Source organism: Petromyzon marinus, chromosome 34 (assembly GCF_048934315.1).
Source record: "Petromyzon marinus isolate PM22_M1 ecotype Great Lakes invasive population chromosome 34, UKy_Petmar_22M1.pri1.0, whole genome shotgun sequence".
NCBI lineage: Eukaryota > Metazoa > Chordata > Hyperoartia > Petromyzontiformes > Petromyzontidae > Petromyzon > Petromyzon marinus.
Genome location: NC_133700.1, coordinates 8063295 through 8091236, shown reverse-complemented (window position 1 = coordinate 8091236; position 27942 = coordinate 8063295). Strand labels below are relative to the sequence as shown.

Here is a 27942-nt window from a genome sequence, read left to right as displayed (position 1 = left end):
TATGGATACAAGCTAAAATGTTTGCTGGAGCCACCATGCTGGAGAACCACGGGCTGAAGCACCCCGAGGGACAGCGGCCAAACCCTGCAGCGGACTTCCCGCAGAACGTCGGAGAAAACATGGCGGCCAAGCCGGGCCGTCTTGGCCACTGAAGCGAGCGTCGATGTAGAGCACGGTGGGCCACGACGTCGCTGTGGAGGTCGCGCCGCCTGCGGCACTTGGGAGACCAGGGGGGCCGTGCCCAGGAAAGGAGAAGGCCAAGGGAGAGAATAAGGGGGGTCTCAAGGGGCAGGGGAAAGGGAGAAGAGGCCATGGGGCAGGGTCCGTCCAAGGACGATGAACTTGCGATGGAAACCGAAGAAGTTGCCGACACTGACAAAGCCACATCCCCGGCTCGGGACTGGCAGACTGGGTAGGGGCCAATGGGCGGAGGCGCTGCCATGGCTACAGTTTACAGTACCAGAAGCAGTGTGCAGGTGTCTGTGGGAGGGCTGCCCGGCCACACCATGGACGCGTCTCTGCGCAGCCTTCTTCGCGTCGTTCGGGGACATCGAGGAGGCGGTGATAAATCGGGCAAGTCCAGGGGATGAGGATTCAGGAGGCGTCGTTGTCGTCTTTGTCGCTGCTGCTGGGCCAGGTCAGGTGGCCGGCTGGTGCGTTTGTGAAATCGTTCGTGGTGGCCACTCACTGCCCTGCCCACTAGAGCTGCCGTCCCCCTGAAGATCCCTGGAGGCCTGGAGGGTATTGGACGATTAACACCACAGGAGACCCACAGATTAACAAAGACACCCATAGATTAACATAGAGGCCCATAGATTAACACAGACCCATAGATTAACGAACATAGAGACCCATAGATGAACAAAGACACCCATAGATTAACACAGACCCATAGATTAACTAACATAGAGACCCATATATTAACAAAGACACCCATAGATTAACATAGAGACCCATAGATTAACATATAAACCCATAGATTGACACCACAGAAACCTATATACTCACATAGAGATTCCTAGATTAAATTATATACACATAGATCCCAGAGTTATTATCAGCTTTTCGCCTGTTTTTCCAGTGTCTCAAGTTTAAATACCTCTGCTAAGTTCTCACCCCTCCCCCCACTCCTCACCACCCCTCCCCCCTCCTCACCCCTCCCTCTTCACCACCCCTCCCCCATGACTAGTCCTCACCATCTTGAGGAATTCCAATTGGAGAAAAGTTAGACACAAAAAAAATCTCCTCTGCGTGAATCGGATGCGAGACAGAGGTTGTGAGTTTTCATTCCGTGGGTTCAATTGCAGCATTGGAAATACTGACCGTGCACAGACTAACGCTGTGGTCCATGTACATGAGCGATTTGACAAAAAGAATTGGATGCGAAACACGGCTTGTGAGTTTTCATTCCTTGAGTTCAATAAAAAAACACTGAGAATAAAAAAACCCTTTCACAATACGTAATATCTTGGCTTTTTTATTATTCCATACATTTCCTTCGTAACTTTTCAGTGCTCCGAGCACAGGAGGATTGTGAGATGATCGTCGTCACGTCGACAGCTGTCTCTTAGTGTCTGTTGCCGAGCAACAACCACGACTTCTCTCCTCGTAATGATACAAAAACAAATATCTACGTGGGGGGGCGCCATATCGTGGCTAGCCAGGGAGAAAAAAAAGTGGACATGAATCTATCTGTATCCATCTGTACGGGGTTAGGGTAGTTACTCCCCTCTGACCACCCCCCCTCCCCATCCTCGCGTGCGCGGGTATTCTCCGGGAACTCGTTTTTTTCCTTCCGCCGTGTTTAATAAACAACTCACAAGTCTTAAAGACAAAACCAAAAATGTAAAGCAGGACCCTCCTCCTGACATGGAGTCTGGGGATTCATCAGCGTGGCTTTCCCGGATAAATTATTAATTATTATAACCGCTGCGCCAGAGTCAGCGTAACATAAGTTATGACGAATTTACCCATTACAGCAAACATGCAATTCATCACGCAGGGGATAAGTGAATTCATGTGTGTGTGTGTGTTTGAGATATTAGTATATACGTGCGTGTGTGTATGCGACAGAGATATTAGTATACACGTGTGTGTGTGTGAGTGTTTGTGTGAGCGTGTCTACGCGTGTGTAGATTCCCGCTCACGACCAAAACTAGTGACAATTATCTGAACCGATCCTGGCCCTCCCCTAGGTCGACTCAGTCTCAAATGAATACCTGGCGCGGTGTGTAAACATCGCCACTAGGGAGACAAAGGTGGCCGGGCGTGGTGCTGGCCACCCATCCCTTTGTGTGCCGTTCCGGCCTTCATAGGTGCTCGCTAACAGCACTTGCCCCTACAGTCTGTTAAGGCTATACGGGGGATCTTTGTCTCTATCACGTGCAACCCAGTACAATGCTGTGCAAAGCACTTCATGTGAATTGGTGACACAAACACGACCCCGGGTTTTATTTAAGGATGACAAGACGTTTGTCAACTCGTGATACGCATGGGAGCGGTGGCGCAGTGGTTAGCGCACTACTCCCACGAACCCTGGCCACCCGAGTTTAGATCCCGCTCACAACCCACACCACCCGCCACCTTGCCCCCTAAGGTCGACTAGCCTTACATAGCACAGGGGAGACAAAGGCGGCCGGGCGTGCAGTTGGCCAACATCCCCCTCGTGTGCCGTGTCGGTCTTCATACTTGCTCGCTAACAGCACTTTGCCCAAGTCTATTAAAGGCTATACAGGGCATCTTTGTCGTGTGTGTGTGTGCAATGTGTATGTGTGAGAAAGCCATTATGGATGTAACGATTATATAGACAAAACTCTTAATAATTCACAATCGCGTCATACAATATTCCAGACGCATACACAAATGTACGTGAACGCAGAAACACAAAGACTCACAAACACGCACACAGCAATATAACAAATAAGACAAATATCGCCCTATAGCCTTAAGAGACTGTTGGGGCAAGTGCTGTTAGTGAGCACCTATGAAGGTCGGCACGGCACACGAGGGTCTGGGTGGCCAGCAAGCACGCCCGGCCGCCTTTGTCTCCCCAGTGTCGATGTTTACGCACCAGAGCAGGTACTCATTTGAGGCTGAGTAGACATATGGGAGGCCCAGTACCGGTTCAGATTATATAATCGTCACTAGTGTTGGTCGTGAGCCGGAATCGAACTCGGGTCTACCGGGTTCGTAGCGCAGCGTGCCACCCGCTACACTACCGCTCCCTACACCCACCCACAGCACACGGCACACCCACACACACCCACACACAGTACACACAATGTGCACAATTAATTCGCTCATAGCAAAGATCTCACGGACATTAGCACTACCGTATAACTTTTTGTAGAGTACGTGTTAGGGGTTGTCCATAAATGACGTCACGCGATTTTGGACGATTTTTTACCCCCCCCCCTCGTCACACGGCGTCACAAAAAGTCAGACCCCCCCTCAAATATGACGTCACAAGGCTCTGCCCCCCCCCCAAAAAAGTATATATATAAAACATGCTTCAAATCGCTTTAAACTATTGTCATTGTAGTGTGTATTGAATGTGGCGCTGCACTCTGATGTTGTAGGAGAAAACATTTATTAAAACGTCTATTTAATTAAGTAGAACGTGTTGTCTATATTTATTTAAAGTTGCGCATTTTGACGTGACGTCAGGTTTCTTAACCCCCGTCCTCGTCACACATCGTCACAAATGTCTGACCCCCCCGCCCCCCCCCCAGGTGCGTGACGTCATTTATGGACGGCCCCTTATCTCGAGGACTTGTGTTGATTCCAACGACAATTGTTCAGGAATGCAAGGGCACACGTGCAGAATGCGCTCCAACGCGTACATGCAGCAGACATAATCGTTCTGAACACACCGTCGGAAGACAATACGTTCCGAACAGAATCGGAACCCTTGAACTACTTTTGTTCCAGCCAGAGCCGGCTGAACATCGAGTGTGGCCGAAAAGAAACACGCGTCATTGTGACGTCACAGTCATTGTGACCTCACACCCCCGTCCCTCCCTCTCCCTCCCCCAGACTGATGATTTGTCGACGCACGTGTTGACTGTTGTTACTATTTACTCTCTAATAATGATTATAGTTAATACTTATTTTTGTGTAAGAATAAAAAAATAATAACGAACAGTTCACCTCTGAAGACGCAAAGCCAATAAACATTCAAAAGGTCGAAGATAGCACTTTTAAAAACATAGAACTTCAATATTGGTACGGACTTAATTTGACTAATATAATAATAATGATTGAACTTAGCGTCATTCATGCAATTTCATCCCACAACGCTGCACATCATGTATCCAGTTCCGTATACAGATAATACAAAAACAAAACCCCGCTTCTTAGCGAATAAAATAAAATTTTAAAAAAACGTAAATAACGAGAAGAAAAATGCGCAAGACAAGACAAAAAAAAATCATCGCAGAGAAAATAAATTAGTAATGAATAAATCCGTTCGGTCTCCAAACCCCAGAGCACAATCCCAACACTTTCGCCGGTTTTTATCGAGAACCTTCACTGGAGGGGTTGGTGGAGTGACCGAAACGTCCGACGCCAAGTTGCAATATGGAGCGTCAGTGCGTTCTGCGCCCGTGGGAAATCGGGGAACGCGGCCACCACGAACAGCAGCGACGATTATCCGGACCGGTCCTGGGCCTCCTTCCCCCCCCCCCCCTAGGTCGACTCAGCCCCAAATGAGTAGCTGACTCGACGGCAAACTTTTATTTGTAAATAAAATATATAAATGTGTCGTCAAACCCGCCACCACCCGACAACAGCCAGCTAGCGAGGGTTGTCACGTAAACAGAACGTGGCCAATTCTTCACGAGTACGGCACTAACCGGTGTGTTGGAGAGCCAAGCCACAACATTTACAATCTGTGCCGGTCGCTGGCGATGCGCGAAAAGAGCGACTCGGGATTCAGCCTCTCACCCGCAGGGGGAGCTCCCGACACACGAAAGAAAGATCCCTCGCGCCGTCTCTGTCACGAACTCGCGTGCCAGGGGGAGTGAGAACGATCCTGGCAACAACAGCAGCGTCAGCAACAGCGTAGGGAGGCCTTCACCCAGCGGTAGATCAACCATGGCTGTGGTGACACTGATGTTAATGTTGATGCGAAGTGGAGGCCCGGAAAAAAAGAACATAATTCTGCCTTGCCCGAGTTTGATACATCGGACGTATAATTAATTGACTTATATATTTTATATATATATTTCGTGATATGTTTTTTTTTAATATTTTTCACTCCTATTGTTTGTTTTGTTGTATTGTTTGATATTGTAACGTGCTGACGACCCGCCCATACTGCACGTGTGCAAAAAAGAGCGTCATAAGCTCCAGTCTAAAATAAAGATTGCGAAGACACTGGATGACGACCACGACGTCGACGACGATGATGACGATGATGATGACGATGATGATGACGATGATGATGATGATGCCTTCATTCTAGCAGCACTCTGTCAATCCACTGCTGGATAAATGTCACTCCGTCCAAGACGCCGCGTCGAACGCTGGCGGCGGTCGCTTGGCTCTGTCCTGAAGTTCAACAACGGTGAACACACGGTACGGGTTGGTACAGGCGGCATGGGTTGGTACAGGCGGCACGGGTTCGTACAGGCGGCACGGGTTGGCACAGACGGCACGGGTTCGTACAGACGGCACGGGTTGGCACAGACGGCACGGGTTCGTACAGACGGCACGGGTTCGTACAGACGGCACGGGTTCGTACAGACGGCACGGGTTCGTACAGACGGCACGGGTTGGTACAGACGGCCCGGGTTAGTACAGACGGCACGGGTTGGTACAGACGGCACGGGTTGGCACAGACGGCACAGGTTCGTACAGACGGCGCGGGTTCGTACAGACGGCACGGGTTGGTACAGACGGCACGGGTTGGTACAGACGGCGCGGGTTCGTACAGACGGCACGGGTTGGTACAGACGGCACGGGTTGGCCCAGACGGCACGGGTTCGTACAGACGGCGCGGGTTCGTACAGACGGCACGGGTTGGTACAGACGGTGCGGGTTCGTACAGACGGCACGGGTTGGTACAGACGGCACGGGTTGGTACAGACGGCGCGGGTTCGTACAAACGGCACGGGTTGGTACAGACGGCACGGGTTGGCACAGACGGCACGGGTTCGTACAGACGGCGCGGGTTCGTACAGACGGCACGGGTTAGTACAGACGGCACGGGTTGGTACAGACGGCACGGGTTCGTACAGACGGCACGGGTTGGTACAGACGACACGGGTTGGTACAGACGGCACGGGTTGGCACAGACGGCTGCCGCTCCGGTCTTACTCTCGACCATCGGGCGTCAGCTCCCACCCCCAGCCTCGAGGCGTGATGCCCACTCCCAAGGGGTCCAATGCGATATGTGAGTGCCATGGTGAACTTCTTCCGCGCCTACGTAGCCAAGCGTGCGAATCGGAGGTGCAGTGTTGAGTCTATGGGCAGTGTGGACTCTATGGGCAGTTTTGAAATTTTGATTTAAAGCTTTCGTGACTGCAGGGATTCATATTCTTGCCTCTTTCGGTAAAGTCACGTAGAAGGGAAACAATACATTAATAGAAATATAAAACAATAAAATTCTCACGACGTTTCGACTGCAACACAAGCAATCATCATCAGGTGTGAAAACCACAGCAAGAAGATTTGAAAAAAGTGGCAGTTTTTTTTTTACGTTAGCACCACGGAGAGCAATTTGACAGTTTGTTCAGATGGACGAGTCCATCTATGAACAAATCTCTCAGGGTAGCCTGATGGATTGCAAAGAACCTCTGTCTTGGAGAAGTCAATGTCACGTGAGCCTACTGAATTATAACAGTGATCTGCCACGGCCGAGGTGTTGGTCCTACCGTGTTTGAGGTCTGCTTTGTGTTCACGAATGCGGTCTGAGACATGTCGTTTGGTTTCTCCAATGTAACTACTACCACAGAGGCAACTTAGTTTGTAGACGCCAGGGTACTGTATGTCCGGAATCACATATTTTACAGACGGAACCAGATCACGGATTTTATGTAATGTGTTGAATCGGACCTGGATCTTGTGTTTATTCAAGATTTTGGAGATCTTTTTTTGTGATCCCCGCAATGTAGGGTAAAGTAATGATTTTGAAAGGCTCCTCAAAAGGGTCCTTCTTCATGGTTTGAGTGATAGCTTTGCGGATTGTGTAGTCGGAATAACCATTAGCCTTAAGAGCTTGGTGTACGTGCTTGAGTTCACTGGCTATGTGTTTCTGGTCGGATATGCATTGAGCTCTCTGGGCAGTGTTGAGCCTATGGGCAGTGTTGAGTCTACGGGTAGTGTTGAGTCCATGGGCAGTGTTGACTCTATGGGCAGTATTGAGTCTATGGGCAGTGCTGAGTCTGTGGGCAGTGTTCAGTCTGTGGACAGTGTTGAGTCTATGAGCAGTGTTAAGTCTGTGGACAGTGTTGAGTCTATGGGCAGTATTGAGTCTATGGGCAGTGTTGAGTCTGTGGACAGTGTTGAGTCTGTGGACAGTGTTGAGTCTATGAGCAGTGTTAAGTCTGTGGACAGTGTTGAGTCTATGGGCAGTATTGAGTCTATGGGCAGTGTTGAGTCTGTGGACAGTGTTGAGTCTGTGGACAGTGTTGAGTCTATGAGCAGTGTTAAGTCTGTGGACAGTGTTGAGTCTATGGGCAGTATTGAGTCTATGGGCAGTGTTGAGTCTGTGGACAGTGTTGAGTCTATGGGCAGTATTGAGTCTATGAGCAGTGTTCAGTCTATGGCAGTGTTAAGTCTATAGGTAGTGTTGAGTCTATGGGTAGTGTTGAGTCTATGGGCAGCATGTATGTTGAACGTCTGTAGTGCAGCACCTCGCCAACCGCGCTATCCAGAGGTGCGAAACTTTATACAATTTCTGGATTCCCTCGCTCGCTCGCCACCGATGTTAGCCGTGGCCAGGAATCGAACCTAGCCGACATTGGGTTAACGGCTCAGCAATGCGTCGATAACCCACCCCTGCTCTGTGCACACGCGAGCCTATTGCCTCTCGATAATTCCCTTCCCCATCCAGCTCCCTAATCTGCGGGTCTGCGGGTCCGCGTGTCGCCCCCGCTCGCTGAATGAGAGGCGCACGACTCATCTCGCACGACAGATCACCGCGGCAACAGCTGCGCGAGGTTGGGTTTCTGCTGCAGGAAAAACAAACAGCGTCGACGGATGAGAGTGGTGCACAAACAAAGACAAGGCAAAGATCCCCGGCCGCCTCCGTATAGCCTTCGCAGACTGTCGGGGGCAAGTGCTGTGTGAGCGAGGAGCGCTCTATGAAGGTACGGCACGGCACAACGAAGGGGGTTGGTGGCCATGCGGCTACCACGCTCGATCGCGTTTGGGGCCGTCCATAAATGACGTCACGCGATTTTGGACGATTTTTGACCCCCCCCCCTCCTCTTCGTCACACGGCGTCACAAAAAGCCAGACACCCCCTCAAATATGACGTCACAAAGCTCTGCCCCCCCCCAAAAAATAAAACTTGCTTCAAATCGCTTTAAACTATTGTCATTGTAGTGCGTATTTAATGTGGCGCTGCGCTCTGATGTTGTAGGAGAAACATTTATTAAAAAGTGTATTTAATTAAGTAGAACGTGTTGTCTATGTTTATTTAAAGTGGCGCATTTTGATGTGACGTCACATTTATGAACTCCCCCCCCCTCGTCACACATCGTCACAAATGTCTGACCTCCCCCCCCCGCCTAGGTGCGTGACGTCATTTATGGACGGCCCCTTTGTCTCCCCCGGTGGCGATGTTTACTACGCACCGCGCCAGGTACCCGTTTGAGGCGGAGTCGACCTAGGGGATGCCCAGGACCGGTTCAGACAATCGTCACGGGTGGTGGTGGTGGTGGTGGCGGTGAGCGGAAATCGAACTCGGGTCGCCGGGTCCTGTTCACCCACCCCCTCGTGTGCCGTACCGGTCTTCATAGGTGCTCGCTGGCTGCTCTTGCCCCAACAGTCTGGCAAGGCTATACGGGGGATCTCTGTCTTTGGAGTAGTTTCCTTCTGGCTGTTCGATTTCCTCCCAGAACTTAAAAAAAAACCCTCATCACAATGTAACCGGTCTCGTTCGAACCGTTCCCGATTAAAAATAAACACTCGCAAAAATGTACTCAATCGCAACTACACGTATCAGCAACATCGCCCCGGGAACTGCAAAACAACATGGTGGCAGCATCCTCCCGAACAAGAGTTACGGGGGCTCCAATAGGATTTACAAAATAGAAAACAGTCGAAATAATAAATATACACACGGTAAAAAAAAATGTGTTCGCTTTCCCTTGTTCCACGAAATATCTTTCGAAGTTCGTGCGGCTGTGGGTCACTCAGATGTGACCGCAGACAATGGCCCCCCGATCCACAAACATACGGAGGTAAGGCAGCAGAGTGATACACTACCCCGCACTGCTGACGCGGTTGTCTGCAGGCTTGACCACCTGAGCGTGAAATCGGAGTCGTTGCTCTGCATCAGCATCAGCAGCCGTTCGACAACAAGAAGAAGACGAAGAAGAAGAGGAAGAAGAGGAAGAAGAGGAAGAAGAGGAAGAAGAGGAAGAAGAAGAAGAAGAAGACGAAGAAGAAGAAGAAGACGAAGAAGAAGAAGAAGAGGAAGACGAAGACGACCACCGCAAGGGCGGCTCTCACCCGCGCATCACCGTGCGCACACCTGGCTCGAGATCAGGCGAGATGTTAACTGCCTCGCCTGGCGATACAGGTGCTCGTGGGCTCAATCCCGACCCTGACGATGCCTGTGTATTTGGAGTTTGCGGTGTCTCTCTTTCCACCGTGATCGCGTGGATTTTTCTCCAGGTCGTCGGGGGTTCCCCCCCCCCCTCCCCCCTCCACATTTAGAATCAACATCACGCGTTTAAGAGTATTTAGCTGTTATGCATTTCCACGCGATGAGCCACTTCGTTGAGCTATCATTTTGCGGGCTTCTGAAAGAGAGGTATACAGCCCAGTGGGTGCTAACTGGTGAAACATTTGTCATAGTTTAGTTCTACATTGCAAGGCCTGTGTGCCGCTGACGGCCCTGGTGGCCTTTTGTGCAACCCGTGACGCACGCCACCGACAATACGCAACACGTGACAATACCCAACAACATCATCATCATCGTGCTGCTGTCAAACCCCCAATGGTTTCAAATGTGTGGCGGCACCCCACACTGATGATGCCCTTTGGGCGAAATTGCCCCCTCGCCTCCCTCTGTAAATGAGTGAAGAACACTGCTCGCGATCAGTGGTTCTCTTTAACCCGGGGTGAAAGCACCCCCTGGGAGTGCGAGATGGCCTTTCTGGGGGTGCGGGACATGGGCAGATTTTTTTTTAAAGATAAATTATCGAAAACACAAATTAAGCACGGGCACGAAAGTACAACCTCCTTTGTTCCGTCAAACTCTACTTTTTATTAACATTATACTTTTAGTTGTTTTTTTACGATTGAGAACCAAAGGGATGAAAGGCTGCTCGAGACAACCCCTTGTCACACAGTCGAGACATCCTTCAAAGACAACTTAGTCCAGTCATATTTATATTGTGTGTATATGTATGAATCGACACATCCTTACCACATGATCGCCACGAGCTGACCTTTTTAAGCCTTCACTTTATTACATCGTCAATACTTTCCAGAGAGATAGCACTCGTTTGAAATCATCACCAGCGACGTTCTTGGCTTCAGGTCTTCTTGGCGTGCCGCTGTTTGACACCTACGTCAAGGACTTATCACCACCACGATCACCATCTGCACTTGCGTCTCACTTCATTTTAACCCCCCCCCCACACACTCTCACAGTTTCGTCACCGCAACGTGGCTTTGCGCCTTAAGGCGTCCTTGCAAGACACCTTAAGGCAGCCAACATCAATGTGGACACATCATGGGAGGGAAATGTCAGAGCCAAATCGTGAAACAGTGGAGGAGTGGCCATAAGCCGATGGCTCGGTCAAGAGGGGAAAAAAACCTCCGCTTAGCACGGTTGGCTACGTACGGTACGAAAGAAGTTCAACATACATACTGCCCATAGACTAACACTACCTATAGACTCAACACTACCCATAGACTCAACAATGCCCATAGACTCAACACTACCCATAGACTCAACACTACCCATAGACTAACCCTACCCATAGACTCGACACTGCCCACAGACTCAACACTGCACCTTCGATTAGCACGGTTGGCTACGTACGGTGCGAAAGAAGTTCAACGTGTAGAGACAACAACAGCAGCGACAACGTCACCCCACGAGTCCCATCCGGCAGACGAGCAAGCGACTCTTTGCCCACAGTGCGGTTTTCGACGCTTCAGCTCTCACGGCGCTGGGCTTCTCTGGTGCCACCGGCACACAGCGAGACTGCTGCTGCCCGCCGCTCGCTGTTCTGAGAATAATGATGATGATGATGAGAAGAATAATAGTGATACATTATTTTTAGTTTTATTTTATTTTTCTACCTACGTGACTTTACCGAAAGAACCAAAGAGTAAGAAGAAAAACCAAAAAGAATAAGAATGATAAGGTCTTATTCCACTTCATGAATTCCCACGGTCACAGCCTCGTCACCACAACGTGACGTTCACGTCTCCTCGTGTTCCACAAAACATCGCCCTCGGAGGGCCGCGTTTGCGGGCCGATGATCCCCACCACCATCTCACTTTAGGGCCCCCTTTCCACTCGTCACACATCCGAGGTGTCATTCAAGGAGAATGTTCACACAGAGTCATGACGAGAGCCGTTCCCCCGAGGGTACACGGCGAATCGGGGCGACTGCCCCGGGCCCCGTGCTTTGGAGGGGGGGGGGGGCGGTGGCGCGTTGACGTCGCAATGTGTCAGATGTAAGACTTCAAAGTTGCTTACCGCATCCCTCCTTCACCCCGCACACGTGCCCCACCAATCACACACATCATACCCACCCCTCCTGATGACATATACAGCACATTAGAGCCATGTTCCAACCTCCGAGTTGCTTACCACCACCCCCCTCCCCCTCTTCTTCCTCCCCCAAGAACAACAACAACAGCAGCAGCAGCTTACACCACGACCGGTCCACTCACCGGAGCCCTTCACGGCGGTTGTTCCAGGCGGCGTCGAGTCCGCACTGACGGCAGAGGCATTCCCCGCAGGGGTGGACAATCCGTGAGGCCCAGTCCGTCACGATCCACCCACCGGTGGTGGGCTTCGCGTGATGTCCACGTCACGTTCATTTGGTCCGGGCGTGTGCGTCTGCGGTGGATTGAAACAAATACAATCGTCGTCGTCGTCGTCATCATCGTCGTCATCATCGTCGTCATCATCGTTATCATCGTCGTCATCGTCGTCATCATCGTCATCATCGTCGTTATCATCATCGTCATCATCATTGTCGTCATCGTCGTCATCATCAGAAAGATGGTCTATCCACCTCCGATTAGCACAGTTGGCTATGTACGGTGCTAAAGAAGTTCAACATACATACTGCCCATAGACTTAACACTACCCATAGACTCAACACTACCCATAGACTCAACACTAACCATAGACTCAGCCCTGCACCTCCGATTAGCACGGTTGGTTAAGTAGGGTGCGAAAGAAGTTCAACATACATAGAATAAAGGGATCATCGTAGCCACTGTCGAATTACTGTCAAACTGAAATATTTAAACCGAACTATGTTTTATTTCATCAGCTAAGGCCCACTGAGCTTGCATACCTCTTTTTCAGAAGCGGACCTGGCTGTCACAAATGATAGCTCAACAAAGTGGCTTATCATCATCACGTGGAAATGTCTATCAGCCAAATACCGCGAACGCCTGATGTTGATTCTAAACGTGGAGGGAAAAACCGGAGGACCCGGAGAAAAATACACTTGGCCACGGGGAGAGAGACACGCAAACTCCAATTATACAGGCGTCAGGGTTGGGATCGAACCCACAACATCCTTCATACCAGGCGAGGGAGTTAACATCTCACCACATCAGTGTCATCACCGCAAGAGTTTATCTACTGCTGGATGAAGACCTCCCGACGTTGCTATTTTTGTTCCAAGAATCAATCTCGCTCCTGCGCGTTAACTCATCTCATTGCTCCATCTCATGCATGCACACACTCGATTAAATAAAAACAAAGATTCCCCGTGTAGCCTACACAAAATGTCGTGGGCAAGTGCTGTTAGCGAACATCTATTAATGCCGGCACGGTCCACACGAAGGGGTGGGTGGCCAGCACCACACCCAGCCGCGTTTTTCATCCCAGTACTCATGTTTGACACAAGGCACAAGGTACTCATTTAAGGCTGAGCCGACCTATGGGAGGCCCAGGACGGGGTCAGATATAATTGTCACCCAACACATAGCACTGTATTCACAACAAGACAGAGATCCCCCTTATAGCCTTAAACAGACTGTGCGTCGGGGTGGGTGACCTGCACTACGCCCGACTGCCTTTGTCTCCCTAGTGGCGATGATTTACACATCGAACCAGATTCTCATGAGGCTGAGTCGACCTTGAGGAGACCCAGGGCCGGTTCAGATAATCGTCACCGGTGCCTGGCCGTGAGCGGGAATCGAACTCGGGTCGCCAGGTTCGCATCGCAGCGTGATAACCGCTACACCACTGCTCCCCATATAGCATTCACACACACACAGAGCAACAAACACACACACGCGCGCACACACTAACATAGTCCAACCCACGCAGTGTAGAGCATGTGTTCGCATCAATATTAACAAGCATAAACGCACTTCATCACGACGCGATTGGCAAAACGTGCGCGCGCTACGAATGCGATCATTTACAGCGCGATCAGCAGCTTGGGAGGCAAGCCGGGTGACTCACGGCGTCAGAACGTCGAGGGCCTGGGTTCGAATCCGGGCAGCCTGCGTGTGATTGAACCAGCGCGGTCGCCACGGAACTCACGCGGAGACCCGCAGACCTGCGTCGAGATCCATGGTCTCGCATAGACCGAGTTGGTGATTAAGCCGGGTAGTCGAAGTGTACCCAGTTGATGGTTTCATCCCGATCGACTCACTACACTTAAGAACTCGGAGGAATCGCTGCGGCTGGGCGGTTTAAAACCCGGATTCGAACCCAGGGTTTGAGCGATGCTGCCTCAGATTATGTGGCCCTGACACTATGATCCCCTCGTATGCGCGGGTTTTTTTTTCTGGGTACTTTAGTTTCATAATGTACGCGAGAACATACGAGATTCAGTGTCAACGTGTGAGTCTGTGGGTACAAATACGGGTGAATGGATCTCTGTGCGAGTCTATGGATCTGTATGCAGGTCTATGGGTCTCAATGTGGATCTATGCATCTGTGTGTGAGCCGATGGGTTTCTGTGTGAGCCTATGGGTCTCTGCGTGAGTCTATGGGTCTCTGCGTGAGCCTGTGGGTCTGTGCGAGTCTGCGGGTCTGTATGAGTCTATAGGTCTCTGTGTGAGTCTGTGGGTCTCTGTGTGAGTCTGTGGGTCTCTGCGTGAGTCTGTGGGTCTCTGTATGAGTCTATGGGTCTCTGCGTGAGTCTGTGGGTCACTGTGTGAGTCTGTGGGTCTCTGTGTGAGTCTGTGGGTCTCTGTGTGAGTCTGTGGGTCTCTGCGTGAGTCTGTGGGTCTCTGTATGAGTCTATGGGTCTCTGTGTGAGTATGTGGGTCTCTGTGTGAGTCTGTGGGTCTCTGTGTGAGTCTGTGGGTCTCTGTGTGAGTCTGTGGGTCTCTGTGTGAGTCTGTGGGTCTCTGTGTGAGTCTGTGGGTCTCTGTGTGAGTCTGTGGGTCTCTGTGTGAGTCTATGGGTCTCTGTGATAGTCTGTGGGTCTCTGTGTGAGTCTGTGGATCTCTGTGTGAGACTGTGGGTCTCTGTGTGAGTCTGTGGGTCTCTGTGTGAGTCTGTGGGTCTCTGTGTGAGTCTGTGGGTCTCTGTGTGAGTCTGTGGGTCTCTGTGTGAGTATGTGGGTCTCTGTGTGAGTCTGTGGGTCTCTGCGTGAATCTATAAGTCTCTGTTTGAGTCTATGGGTCTCAGCGTGAGCCTGTGGGCTCCTGTGTGAGTCTATGGGTCTTTGTATGAGTCTCTAGGTCTCTGTGTTAGTCTATGGGTCTCTGTATGAGTCTATAGGTCTCTGTGTGAGTATGTGGGTTCCTGTGTGAGTCTATGGGTCTTTGTGTGAGTCTGTGGGTCTCTGTATGAGTCTATAGGTGTCTGTGTGAGTCTGTGGGTCTTTGTTTGAGTCTGTAATCTCTGCGTGAGTCTACTATATACAAGCATGTGCGTATGTGCGAGTGTATACAATTACAATGTGGATGTACACAGCGTCGATATATAAATCACTCGCTGTACGTAAATAGTGGTGCGTGTGTTGCAGAGTCAGTCAGTCAGAGATTTTGCTGTAGATAGAGGCAGTCAGTCAGTGATTTAAGGACAAAAGAGGTCTTGAGACTGAACTTGAACAGGGCACAGGGAGCCGACGGCATGGATTACTGGAGGAAGAGTGTTCCAGACAATGGGGACCAGCATACGAGAATTAGCCGCCTCAGAACTTTACAGCTTAGCCAATACTCTTCCTGGGGGCGCTCTGACCATACTTCACCACTCTGGCCAGTGAGTGTTGGGGAGCCGATGGAGGTTACCCAAGACCGGCCTATCTCCAGTATCATTCGCGGCCGATGGACTATGTTTTATTTTGTTTGTACCAGGCAAGGCCCGCTGAGCTATATAGCTCTTTTTTTCAAAAAGCGACCTGGCCACAGATGACAGCTCAACGAAGCGACTTATCGCGTGGACATTTACGACAGACAAAGACTCTGAACGCCCGATGTTGATTCTAAAATGTGTCGGGAAAACCCGAAGGACCCGGAGACAAAATCCACGCGACCGCAAGCTCCAAACATCCAGCGGCATATTGGCCGTGGCTCGGAATCGAACTCAGGGGTGGGGGAGGTTCCCGATGCCCCGCGAGCTCCGGGCCAGACCCAGCTGATCAGGGCGGCAAACGACCAAGCTGCTTGGGGTTGTGGAGCACTCTGTCCTGCGGATGGCGTTCGACACAGCGAGGACACGCGCGGCGCTGGCGAGTGCAGAGTCATTCTCATTTTGTCCACCAGAGGGCGCGATCGTGAACTGGTCACAACGAGACTCCCCGTAATTCAAAGACGAAACCATTTTTTAAAAATTTGATTTTCCCAGCTAAAGCCCGCTGAGCGAAATAGCTCTTTTTTCTTTTCTTTTCAAAAGTGACCTGGCCACAAATGATAGCTAAGCGAAGTGGCGGCTTATCACGTGGAAATGTTCTCGCAGCCAAATTACTCTAAACGCAAGTTGATTGCAAACGTCGACGAAAAATGGTTAAAATAGTTTATAGGCAACGGCACATGATGATGATGATGATTATCATAGCGAGAGGTGAAAGCCACTGTCCTGTGGCTGTTGTGGTCAACTCAGGTAGTCGCCCTCCAGAATAAATAAATAAAACACAAGAGGGATGAGGAGCTGCGCTCATAACGAGCAGAGCGACGACTGCCAGTCGTCTCAGTCAGTCAACCCCCGTGGCCTCTCCTGCCAGCGGCATTTAGACACTTCACGTGGCCTCAAAGAGCACCTAGCCTGGTACAAGCGCGGTTGTGACGTCGGCGCCACTTGGGAGCGAACCACGGCTGTCGTTGTTGGTGTTGTTGCTTGGTCAGCCCTCTCATAATGCGACCTCCCTTGTCACTATCAAAATATAAGAATAGTTTTGACCCTTTCTGGCAGATGTTTGGTGTCACGCGCGTTCATACCGAGCCACAAGGTGGCAGCACTGGGCAGACACCCGCCCGTGTCGCCTTCACATATTTATTGGGGTAAGGCGATGTTAGTGTGCAGCACCAGTGCCGGATTAAGCTAGGTGCGGGGCCTGTAGCATTATGTTATTAAGGGGTCCTTAATAAACAAAAAAATACGTAAATATTAAAACACAAATGTTTAACTTGCACGGTAAAGTAATTGTATTTTTTTAGTTTGCTGTACAGCCAGATATTAGGACAAATCGCTCAACGTTAAACGCCCAATCGTTAATAAAAGTTGAAGGCGGTATAGTACTACAGTAATAGAGCAAGTGCAGAATCACTGAACCGGAATTGATATCTTGAAAGCGTTTAGAGCGGGGCCCTTGAAAGTGCGGGGCCCGCAGCATCGGATAATCCGGCACTTAGCAGCACCTATCAAGTCCGGCACGAGACACGAGGGATCGGGTGGCCAGCACCACGCCCGACAACCCTTTGTCTCCCCAAGTGGCGATGTTGACACGCCGCGGGCCAGGTACTCATTTGAGGCCGAGTCGACCGTAGGGGAGGCCCAGGACCGGTTCAGACGATCGTCACTGGATGCTGGTGGCCGTGAGGGGGAACGTAACTCGAGTGGACGGGTACCATGGCACAGCACGCTGAATCACTGCGCCACTGCTCCTCGCTCGGCAGAGAGCACGTGCGGTACAAAGAGTTCGCCTGTGAGCTAAGTGCTGCCCAGTCTTGGCCAGCCATGGGCGAGCCATCGCATAAAGATGGTCACTGCATCGCGAGCTTTCAGATGCGCCTTCTGCGGCCCGTCTGCAAACGCTCTTCCTCCTTCCGATAAAATAGGAAGCCACTGGAGCCATGGCGCTCTCAAATCATCATCTGGAATTTGAAACTCACTTCTTGAGAACTGCTTTTTTGTGTTCAGTTTGTTGTCCTTGCCTGCACCCACGATTGGCACGGTTGGCTAAGTACGGTGCGAAAGAAGTTCAACATACCGTACAGACACAGATGTTGGCACAGGTGTGAGCCCCCCCCCTCCCCCCCGGAAGAATGACATCTGACACTGTGACGTCGAAGCGCAGGTCCTTCCCCCCCCCCATCTAAAGCACGGGGCCCGGGACGGTCGCCCCGAATCGCCGTGTACCCTAAGGGACGGCTCTGTGTATATGCCAAGACAAAAATCAATATTATCTCACGTTCATTTATATAGCGCATTGCCAGAGGCGCTTAACAACGGATTCACTATTTGTGCAGCAGAAGCGAGACGAGACGTAATACACGTGCAAATAACGCAGTTAAATAACACGCGCATAATCGGACGCGATGTTTACGGCTGTACTGTTGAAACAACATGGGTATCTTCATATATAGTCTGTGTTAAGTCTACATTCACTTAACACAGACTATATATGAAGATACCCATGTTGTTTCAACAGTACAGCCGTAAACATCGCGTCCGATTATGCGCGTGTTATTTAACTGCGTTATTTGCACAAGTCTACATTCACTTATGACCGTGTTCATGTTAATTAGTGCCGATTCAGCGTAACTCTAGTGTCATAAGTGCATGTATATATATGATTTTGTGGAGTACAGAACTACGAATCTGGCATCTCCCGAGTTCGATCCCCGACCACGGCTGACAACAAAATCACGACGGGAAATCTGAGCGCGATTTCACGAACCGCCCAATTGACCAGCGTGGTGAAGTATGGTCAACCACCCCCCCTCCACCCACCCCATAAACAGACAAGGCGTGACGAGGCATTCATTCAGCAGTGGATTGTCATGTACAAACAAAGACACAAATCCCCCCCGTGCAGCCTTTAACGTACGTATGTTTCATTTCTTTCGCGCCGTACGCAGCCAACGGCGCTAATCGGAGACGCGGGCCTTTGGAACCAATGGCTGTTAGCGAGCGCCTATTAAGGTCAAAAGGTCACACGAAGGGGGTGGGTGCCTTGGCCAGCACCCGCGGCCTGACCCGAGTTCTCGTTCCCGCTCACGGCCACCAACACCAGCGGCAAATCATCTGGATCGGTCTTTAGACCCCCCACCACCACCCCTAGGTCAACTCGGCCTCAAAACGACTGCCACGGTGGTGAACGTCGCCGCTGGGGATACAAAGGCGGTCGGAGGGCCAGGGACGGTGGCGCACTGACTGGTTTTTTTTTGGGCCGGAGGCAGTTGTTATCGCACCTCACCATCCAGCAGTGGAGAGACGCATTTCACTGATTATTTACAGAGTCAACATACCGCTGAGCTATCAACGAACGGGCGTTTGAAATAAGTATTCAGTAAAGGAGGTATATATATTAGTGATCGCAGACAACGTACAATGGTCACCATGTACGTGTATGTACGTTGCACTTCTTTCGCACCGTACGTGGCCAACCGTGCTAATCGGAGGGTGCGGGGGAGGGACCACAAACTAAACACAAAAACTAAACACCACGCTCCTGTATAAGATACAGCAAACGGCATAAATATAGCAATAAAACGTCAGCCCGAGGTGAGTAAAGATGGTAACAGTTGATGGTAAAACGTTGATGGTAACACGTTGATGGTAAAACGTTGATGGTAACACGTTGATGGTAAAACGTTGATGGTGAAACGTTGATGGTAAAACGTTGATGGTGAAACGTTGATGGTAAAACGTTGATGGTAACACGTTGATGGTAAAACGTCGATGGTAAAACGTTGCTCGACGGTCGACACGTTTGGGAACAGGGCCCAAACTCACGATCGTATTTGTCCTCGGTCAAAAGGATCTCTGCTCCAGGCGAAGGACAGACCGCCCTTAGCTATAGAGGACCCTGCTCGCCACTATTTAGATAATAAAAATAATTTGACAAAACAAAAGAGTCATTTAACCCTTTCTGGCAAGAAGACAGGAGGCGTTTAAGATCTTCCAACGCCGACATGCACACACCGATTCTTGGTTCTTTCGGTAAAGTCACCACGTAGAAGGGAAACAATAAAACAATAAAAAATATATAAAACAATAAAATTCTCACGACGTTTCGACTGCAACACAAGCAATCATCATCATCAGGTGTGAAAACCACAGCAAAGTGTGAAAACCACAACAAGAAAAAAGAACCACAACAAGAAAACACATTTCTTGTTGTGGTTTTTACACCTGATGATGATCGCTTGTGTTGCAGTCGAAACGTCGTGATAATTTTATTGTTTTACATATTTTTATCATTTTATTGTTTCCCTTCTACGTGACTTTACCGAAAAAAACAAGAATATGAATCCCTGCAGTCACGAAAGCTTTAAATAAATAAAAAATGGACACACCAATGACGAACAAGGCATCAAGTCCTGCATTAACCGTGCATGCTGGTGGCAGAACTTGCGAAATAAAAACATATCTGCGTCGATATCACCGTGCGTGCATATTGTCCTTGAAACAGATTGCTCCCAAACCTTGTAACCTGCAGCTATGCACTTTTAAGCCTGGATTGGAAATCGATCTCTTTAGGACTGTCTTGTGGTTTCATTTGTTATTCTACCCCTGCACCTTCGATTAGCGCGGTTGGCTACGTACGATGCGAAAGAAGTTCAACACACAAAGCATGATCGGTGTCTATTTGGCGTTTGAACATGTGAACACCGCCTGCATTATTCCCAGCAAGCCTTTACCATCTTCTCTCACCTCTGCTAGCTAGAAAAAGAATGCCTTTAACTCGGTTTGATTTGAAATGCGTGGGCGAATCAATACTAATAATATTATAATAATAATACTACGACTGTGGAAAATACACCTGGAGATGCTGTTCCAAATCATCGGCATCATCATGCTCATGATGATGCCGATGGATGTTGCTGCTGATGCTGCTGCTGATGGTGATTATGTTGCTGATGCTGCTGCTGATGATCATGTTGCTGATGTTGCTGCTGATGGCGATGTTCCCGACAAAAACAAACTCACATTCATTCGTCAATAACGCCGTGGCATTGAAAGGAAAGACCTCATAATAGACGACGTTTCAGGTAGTGGTCCGTCTTCACATGATCTCTCTGGTATGACGGAGGGCTCATTGCCCGAAACGTCGCCTCTATTATACATTAATTAATTGCCGATGCTGCGTTGGCAGTGGTGAAGAGAGAGAGAGCACAACATATCAATGCAAAGCTCAACACAGTCGTCAATAACAGCGGGACCTTTCTAGAAATGTATTACTCTTCATAATATTTTACGTGCTATGTAGAAGGGTTATTGCCCGAAACGTTGTCTATTGTTCTTTTAAAGGCTACACAGTGTTAGCGACGAATTAATGTATTCAGTTAATATGTCATTACGTTATTTGCGCTGATGCAGCATCCCACACTTTATGCTGCTGCTGCTGCTGATGCTGTTGATGATGATGTTGATGATAATGCTGCTGATGATGTTGATGAAGTTGCTGATGATGTTGATGATGATGCTGCTGCTGCTGCTGATGATGCTGATAATGATGTTGATGCTGATGATGATGTTGATGCTGATGATGCTGATAATGATGTTGATGCTGCTGATGATGCTGCTGATAATGATGTTGATGCTGATAATGATGTTGCTGCTGATCATGTTGATGCTGATAATGATGTTGATGCTGATAATGATGTTGATGATGATGATGTTGATGATGATGCTGCTGCTGATAATGATGATGCTGCTGCTGATGATGCTGATAATGATGTTGATGCTGATGATGATGTTGATGCTGATGATGCTGATAATGATGTTGATGCTGATGTTGATGCTGATAATGATGTTGATGCTGCTGATGATGCTGCTGATAATGATGTTGATGCTGATAATGATGTTGCTGCTAATCATGTAGATGCTGATAATGATGTTGATGCTGATAATGATGTTGATGATGATGTTGATGTTGATGCTGATGATGCTGATAATGATGTTGATGCTGATGATGATGTTGATGCTGATAATGATGTTGATGCTGCTGATGATGCTGCTGATAATGATGTTGATGCTGATAATGATGTTGCTGCTGATCATGTTGATGCTGATAATGATGTTGATGCTGATGATGATGTTGATGCTGATAATGATGATGCTGCTGATAATGATGATGCTGCTGATGATCTTGATGCTGCTGATCACATACCTCTGTTGTGATGTTGCTCACGCGACTAGCGGTGAGGGAACTAACGGAGACCGGGGAGTTGAAACCTCATCGAAAATGATGATGACGATGATGACGACGATGATGACGATGATGATGACGATGATGACGACGATGATGATGATGACGATGATGACGACAATGATGACGATGATGATGACGATGATGATGACGATGATGATGACAACGATGACGACGACGATGACGATGATGATGACAATGATGACGACGATGATGACAACAATAATGACGACAATGATGATGACGATGATGACGATGATAATGACGATGATGACGACGATGATGACGATGATGAAGATGACGATGATGACGACAATGATGACGACGATGATGACAACAATGATGACGACAATGATGATGACGATGATGATGACGATGACGACGATGATGACGATGACGATGACGACGATGATGACGACGACGATGATGATGACGATCATGAGTATTCTCTCCCAGATGTCACTGGAATCAGCAACTCGGTCATTGCTACTCGCATCTCGGAGCTGCGTCCACTATTGTTGTACGTAATTAATCTAACTAGTGATTGTGTATATTATGTTTGTATTATGAATGTATGTGTTTGTGTGTGCGTCATACGTATGGTGGGGAGCGGTAGTGTAGCGGTTAGCGCGCTGCGCTATGAACCTGGCGACCCGGGTTCGATTCCCGCTCACGGCCATCACCGGTGACGATTATCTGAACCGGTCCCGGGCCTCCCCTAGGTCGACTCAGCCTCAAATGAGTACCTGGTGCGGTGTGTCAACATCGCCACTAGGGAGACAAAGGCGGTCGGGCGTGGTGCTGGCCACCCACCCCCTCGTGTACCGTTCCGGCCTTCATAGGTGCTCACTAACAGCACTTGCCCCTACAGTCTGTTAAGGCTATACGGGAGATCTTTGTTTGTTTGTCATACGTATGCGCTTGCAGTACGTACTGTGTGGTATGTGTACTTGTGGAGTTCACGGTGTGCGTGAGCTATATGTTTGTAACGGGCAATTTTTCTTGTGATATTGTATATGGTGTATAGTATGAATTATTGTACATAGGTATGATAGGTTTATGAGCTTGTAGAGTATATATAATATATAGGTGTGTGTATACTTGTTTTTGTTATATGTGTATGTGTGTACGTGTATTAATGTCATTACGAATACAATGGTATCGCAGTGTACATGGGATTAGTTGTTTGAGTGGAGTTTTTCTTCGTTTAATACTGTGTAATATTATGTGCAGTATATTCCTTTAGCATACGGCGTATTCATGAATTTGCTGTGTATATTATATATGTGTGCGCTTGCGTTAGTGCGCATTGTATCGTATGTATTTACGGACACAATGCATGTTGGTATACAATTGTGAGCGAGTAATTGATTAATTAATTGGTGTAAATGTGTTAGATTTGTGCGTGTTGTACAATACATTTATAAATGCGCATGCCGTTATTGTAATGTTGGTGTGTGAGTATATATTAAGTGTAGCATGCAGTTACGGATACAATGGAATAGGTTATTCGATGTAAAATTGTCTAATAAATTAATGTAGAGGTATTGTATGTGTGTGCTTGGAATATATTATCCGTTTTTAAAATTTAGTTTTTTTTAACTATGATACGTGAACGTGGGCATGTATATTGTGTGTCGTAGATATTCACTGATATAATGGTATATGTATGGTGTATTATGTTCTATAATTGACTAATATTTACGTATTATGTACGTGTGTTTGTAGTACATAATGTGTATATATTACAAATGCAACACGATAGTATGCATAGTATAGTATTTTATAGACTTACTTAAGTGTTTTATCGAATCAATGTATTCATACTTAAACTTGCATTGACAATGCATACCATTATGTACAAATAATACTTGTGTATATGCTTGCAGTGGGTAATGTATGTGTCTAGTATGTATTTTGTGTTAAGTATAAATTTACCTACTATTTGCACGTTAACTATAGTACTTATATGATCAAATATTACACACCATATGTGTACATGTGTTTGCTGTATTTGTTATACGTGTGTCTGTGTGTGTATACATTAACGAATTCAGCCCTATTCTTGGTTCTTTCGGTAAAGTCACGTAGAAGGGAAATACTACAATAATAAAAATAAAACATAATATAATAAAATTCTCACTAGAGAATTCTCACTAGATAATTTTATTATATAATCTAAAATTTTATTATTTTATTATTTCCCTTCTACGTGACTTTACCGAAAGAACCAACAATATGAATCCCTGCAGTCACGAAAGCTTTAAAGCGTAACTCAGCCCTATTATACGTTTAGTTGTAACAGTATATGTATATAGGGATATGCGTATGTGTGCGTATGTGCGCGTGCAAAAATTTAGCACGCGTATACATGCACGTACCCATGCGTGAATCTACGTTTACAATGTATCGTACGTATGCGCTTAGTATGCATATGTGCGTATGTACGTAACACCTACGAGCGCGTATACGTGTGCATGTATGTGCATAGTTACTTACGTAGGTGTGTTGCAGCGTACGTTAATGTCTCTGTATACACTATACCCACGGACTAATACAATGCGGGGCTCGGCACACACACGCAGTATAACTGCGGCGGCTGATGCGATAACGTGGACCGCGTGCCAATGAGATGACCGAAGTCCCCGTCTAACGGTGCCTCCGTCGTGGTGAGAATCCGTGCGTTGAGAATCTTCTTCGGTCCAAGGCAGATCGACTCCTCGCTGCAACCCGCAACGAGCGTGAGTCGCAATGCGGATCGCCAGCGTCGTGCACCACCGCATAGCCAGCCAGCCAGCAGGAGATGGGAGATATTAAATAAATAAATATCACACTATGGGGGGTGGGGGGGGGGATAATAATATAAAGAGCCAATGGTTGAGCTGGGTAACGAGTAAAACGGACACGCGGCACACACACGTATAGCCTTAACAGACTTTTGGGGGCAAGTGCTGTTAGCGAGCACCTATGAAGGCCGGCACCGCACACGAAGGGGTGGATGGCCAGTACCACGCCCGACCGCCTTTGTCTCCCCGGTGGCGATGTTTTTTTCTTTACACCAGCACAAGGCGCTCGTTTGAAGCCGAGTCGACCTAGGGGAGGCTCAGGACCGGTTCAGATAATCGTCAATGGGTATTGTTGGCCGTGGCCGGGAATCGAATTCGGGTCGCCGGATTCGTAGCGAAGCGGGGCTAACTGCTACACTACCAAAATAAAAGACAAAGATCCCCCATATAGCCTTAACAGACTGTAGGGGCAAGTGCTGTTAGCGAGCACCTATGAAGGCCGGAACGGTACACAGCGCGGTGGGTGGTCAGCACCACGCCCGGCCGCCTTTGTCTCCCCAGTGGCGATGTTTACACACCGCACCAGGTACTCATTTGAGGCTGAGTCGACCTAGGGGAGGCCCAGGACCGGTACAGATAATCGTCACCGGTATTGGCCGTGAGCGGGAATCGAACCCGGGTCGCCGGGGTCTTAGCGCAGCGCGCTAACCGCTGCACCACCGCTCCCCACACACACACACAGACACACTCACTCGCACACACGCTCACACACTTGCACGCACATGGCGCAACGTCGTAAATCGCCATAAACAACGGAAAATTTACTGCTTTGGCGCATTCCAGGCTCCGTGAACGAGACGGGAATCCATAACGACCTCTGTGCAGTGTGCGGGACAAACAGACTGGCGAGCTCCACTTCCCAGTGTTGCAGGACCCTCCTGGCAAACGAACCCACGAGACTCAGCGAGGCTGTCCTGCAATGGGAAAATAAATAAATAAAAACACGGTTATAACTTACGGCTTCTCCGCGCATCTAAATTTCCTCTATTCATTTTCTTTCTAATATATTTGTATTATTGTGATGTCTTCGCTGGCTTAGTTTGTTGATGTTAATTGTGTGTTGTGCACCACTGCGAATGCAGCAGCAGCAGTAGCATCACCGACTGATTTGTTTGACGGCTGTTTAATAATCGTAACATAAAGCGTATGACATATAGCGTCGTCAGCGTCATTATCAGCCTGGGTCTAGCCAACGACGCGGGTTTGTGGACTGATTTAGATTTAACTGAGGTTAGCCGTGGCCTGGAATCGAACTCAGGTGAATGGCTAGGTAGATTGTAAGGACGACTTCATCCAGTCGTGCATGGATACACCATAGCTCACTGGAGTAATGGAGGGTGGGGGGAGGGGGGTCTACAACCAACAGTCGATAGACCATGATGAAAATGAGGCCTTCAACCGTGAGCAGTGGATAGAGAATGGAGAATGGCCGCGGCGGTGGTTGTGATGGAGGAGAGTCCAGGTGGTCGAGTGAATAGCGCACTGCGCTAACCACTGCGCCACCCATCCCCCCCCCCCCCCCATATCCGATCAGTGGCACATTGCATTGCGTCGTCAGATAATCGTTTATACGGCGGTTTTACATTCGTTAACGAAGATGGTGGTGGTGGTGGTGGTAATGATGACGACGATAGCGATAATGGTTTGATTGTGGAGGTGATTACGATCACGATGATGGCGATAACGATACACAATGATGGTAATTATGGTGATAATCACGTTGCTAATAACGGTGATAAGAGATTGTGGTAGCAATTGATGGCGATTGTGGCATTGATGGTGGTGATCGTGGTCGTAATGATGGTGCAATTATTGTAATGATGGCAATGATGGTGGCGTAGTGGTTGGTTTCACCCGAGCCTCACAAGAAGACGCCTTCCTTGGTTTGATTACCGACTCGGGCGCCTTTGTGTGTGGAGTTTGTATATTCTCTCCCCCTGTTATGTGTGGTGTTCCTCGGGGTTCTCCAGTTCCCCCACCCCATAGCTTACAGCACACACACACACACCTGGTATTGGTATCACTCACAGCAACACACAGCAACAGCAGCAGCAACATCGCACCCCTACTGTGAAACAAAAACATTGGCAGGACCCTCCTGAAAGCGGTGTCTCGTGTGTGTCTGTGTGTTCAACTGCATCTGCCAGTCATCTCAGTCAGTCATCTCAGTCAGTCATCTCAGTCAGTCATCGCAGTCAGTCATCTCAGTCAGTCAACGCATGGCACCAGCGGGGGTCTATCACCGCCAGCAAGCACCGCGGTGACGTCACCGCCAATTAGTGGCGAATGTTGGCTACTGTTGTTCTAAATGTAAAAAAAAACACACCCTCGAATTTGACCACACGTCGCAATCCCTGCAACAACAACAACAACAACAAACACCACGACCCTCCTGAAAGCAGTGTCTTGAGACTCAGCGAGTGCTTTTTTTTTAAATTTGGGCCGGGGTAAATTTGACGGAATACAAAGACGAATAAATAACGGCAATAACTTTTATTATTTTCTTTCACAGCAGTGGTGGTTGGGGGAGCGGCGTCTGGGAATTGCTGCAATTCTGGTGCCACGAGTTGAATGTCCCGGAACGGTCACAGCGCTCCGTGTCCATTGCATCGTTCGTTCTTCAATCCGGTCAGAGCGACTCGTAGGAATCGAGCCCTGCTCGTATTCAGGTGGGTAAAGGTAGATAGGTGACTATTCATGTGCATGTTTCAACAAAATACTGGTCATCGGAAACATGTTTCATGTAAATGTGATGTGATTATCATCGGGCAACCTTATAGTGTAACGTGCGCTTTTTAAACCTCGATTGAAAACGAATCCCTCTCGAACTACTGTATGTGCTTCGTGGTGTTGTCCTTCCACCCGGCGCACCTCTGATTAGCGAGGTTGGCTACGTACGGTGCGAAAGAAGTTCAACGTACATACATTGCTGCTGCTGCTGCTGTCTACGCAATAGTAGAATAGTCCATTGTTACACACTGACCGACCCCCAATGTTAGACAATGTGACCGTGTTATCACATCATCTGCTATTTGCCAGATGTAATTCGGTGGCGGTGCTATTGTCGCATTGTGTCGAGAATCCAAGTGTTTTTTGGGGGGGGGGGGCTTAGATGGTGTAAATATGAGTGTGTCGTTAAACCCGCCACCACCCGACACGGC

The 27942-nt window shown here is 48.7% G+C and overlaps 1 protein-coding gene across 1 annotated transcript in view; it reads right to left on the bottom strand.

The window, feature by feature from the left end:
- Window positions 1-24763, bottom strand: part of LOC116948663 (homeobox protein Hox-A3-like) — a 232717-nt gene extending 207954 nt beyond the window's left edge. Inside the window, exons 1-2 of the mRNA XM_032965569.2 lie at window positions 24435-24763; window positions 12088-12256 (exon numbers count right to left, since the gene is read on the bottom strand). The gene's annotated coding sequence lies outside the window, so the exon portion shown is untranslated. The remainder of the gene's footprint in view (window positions 1-12087; window positions 12257-24434) is intronic.
- Between the last annotated feature and the right edge of the window lie 3179 nt (window positions 24764-27942).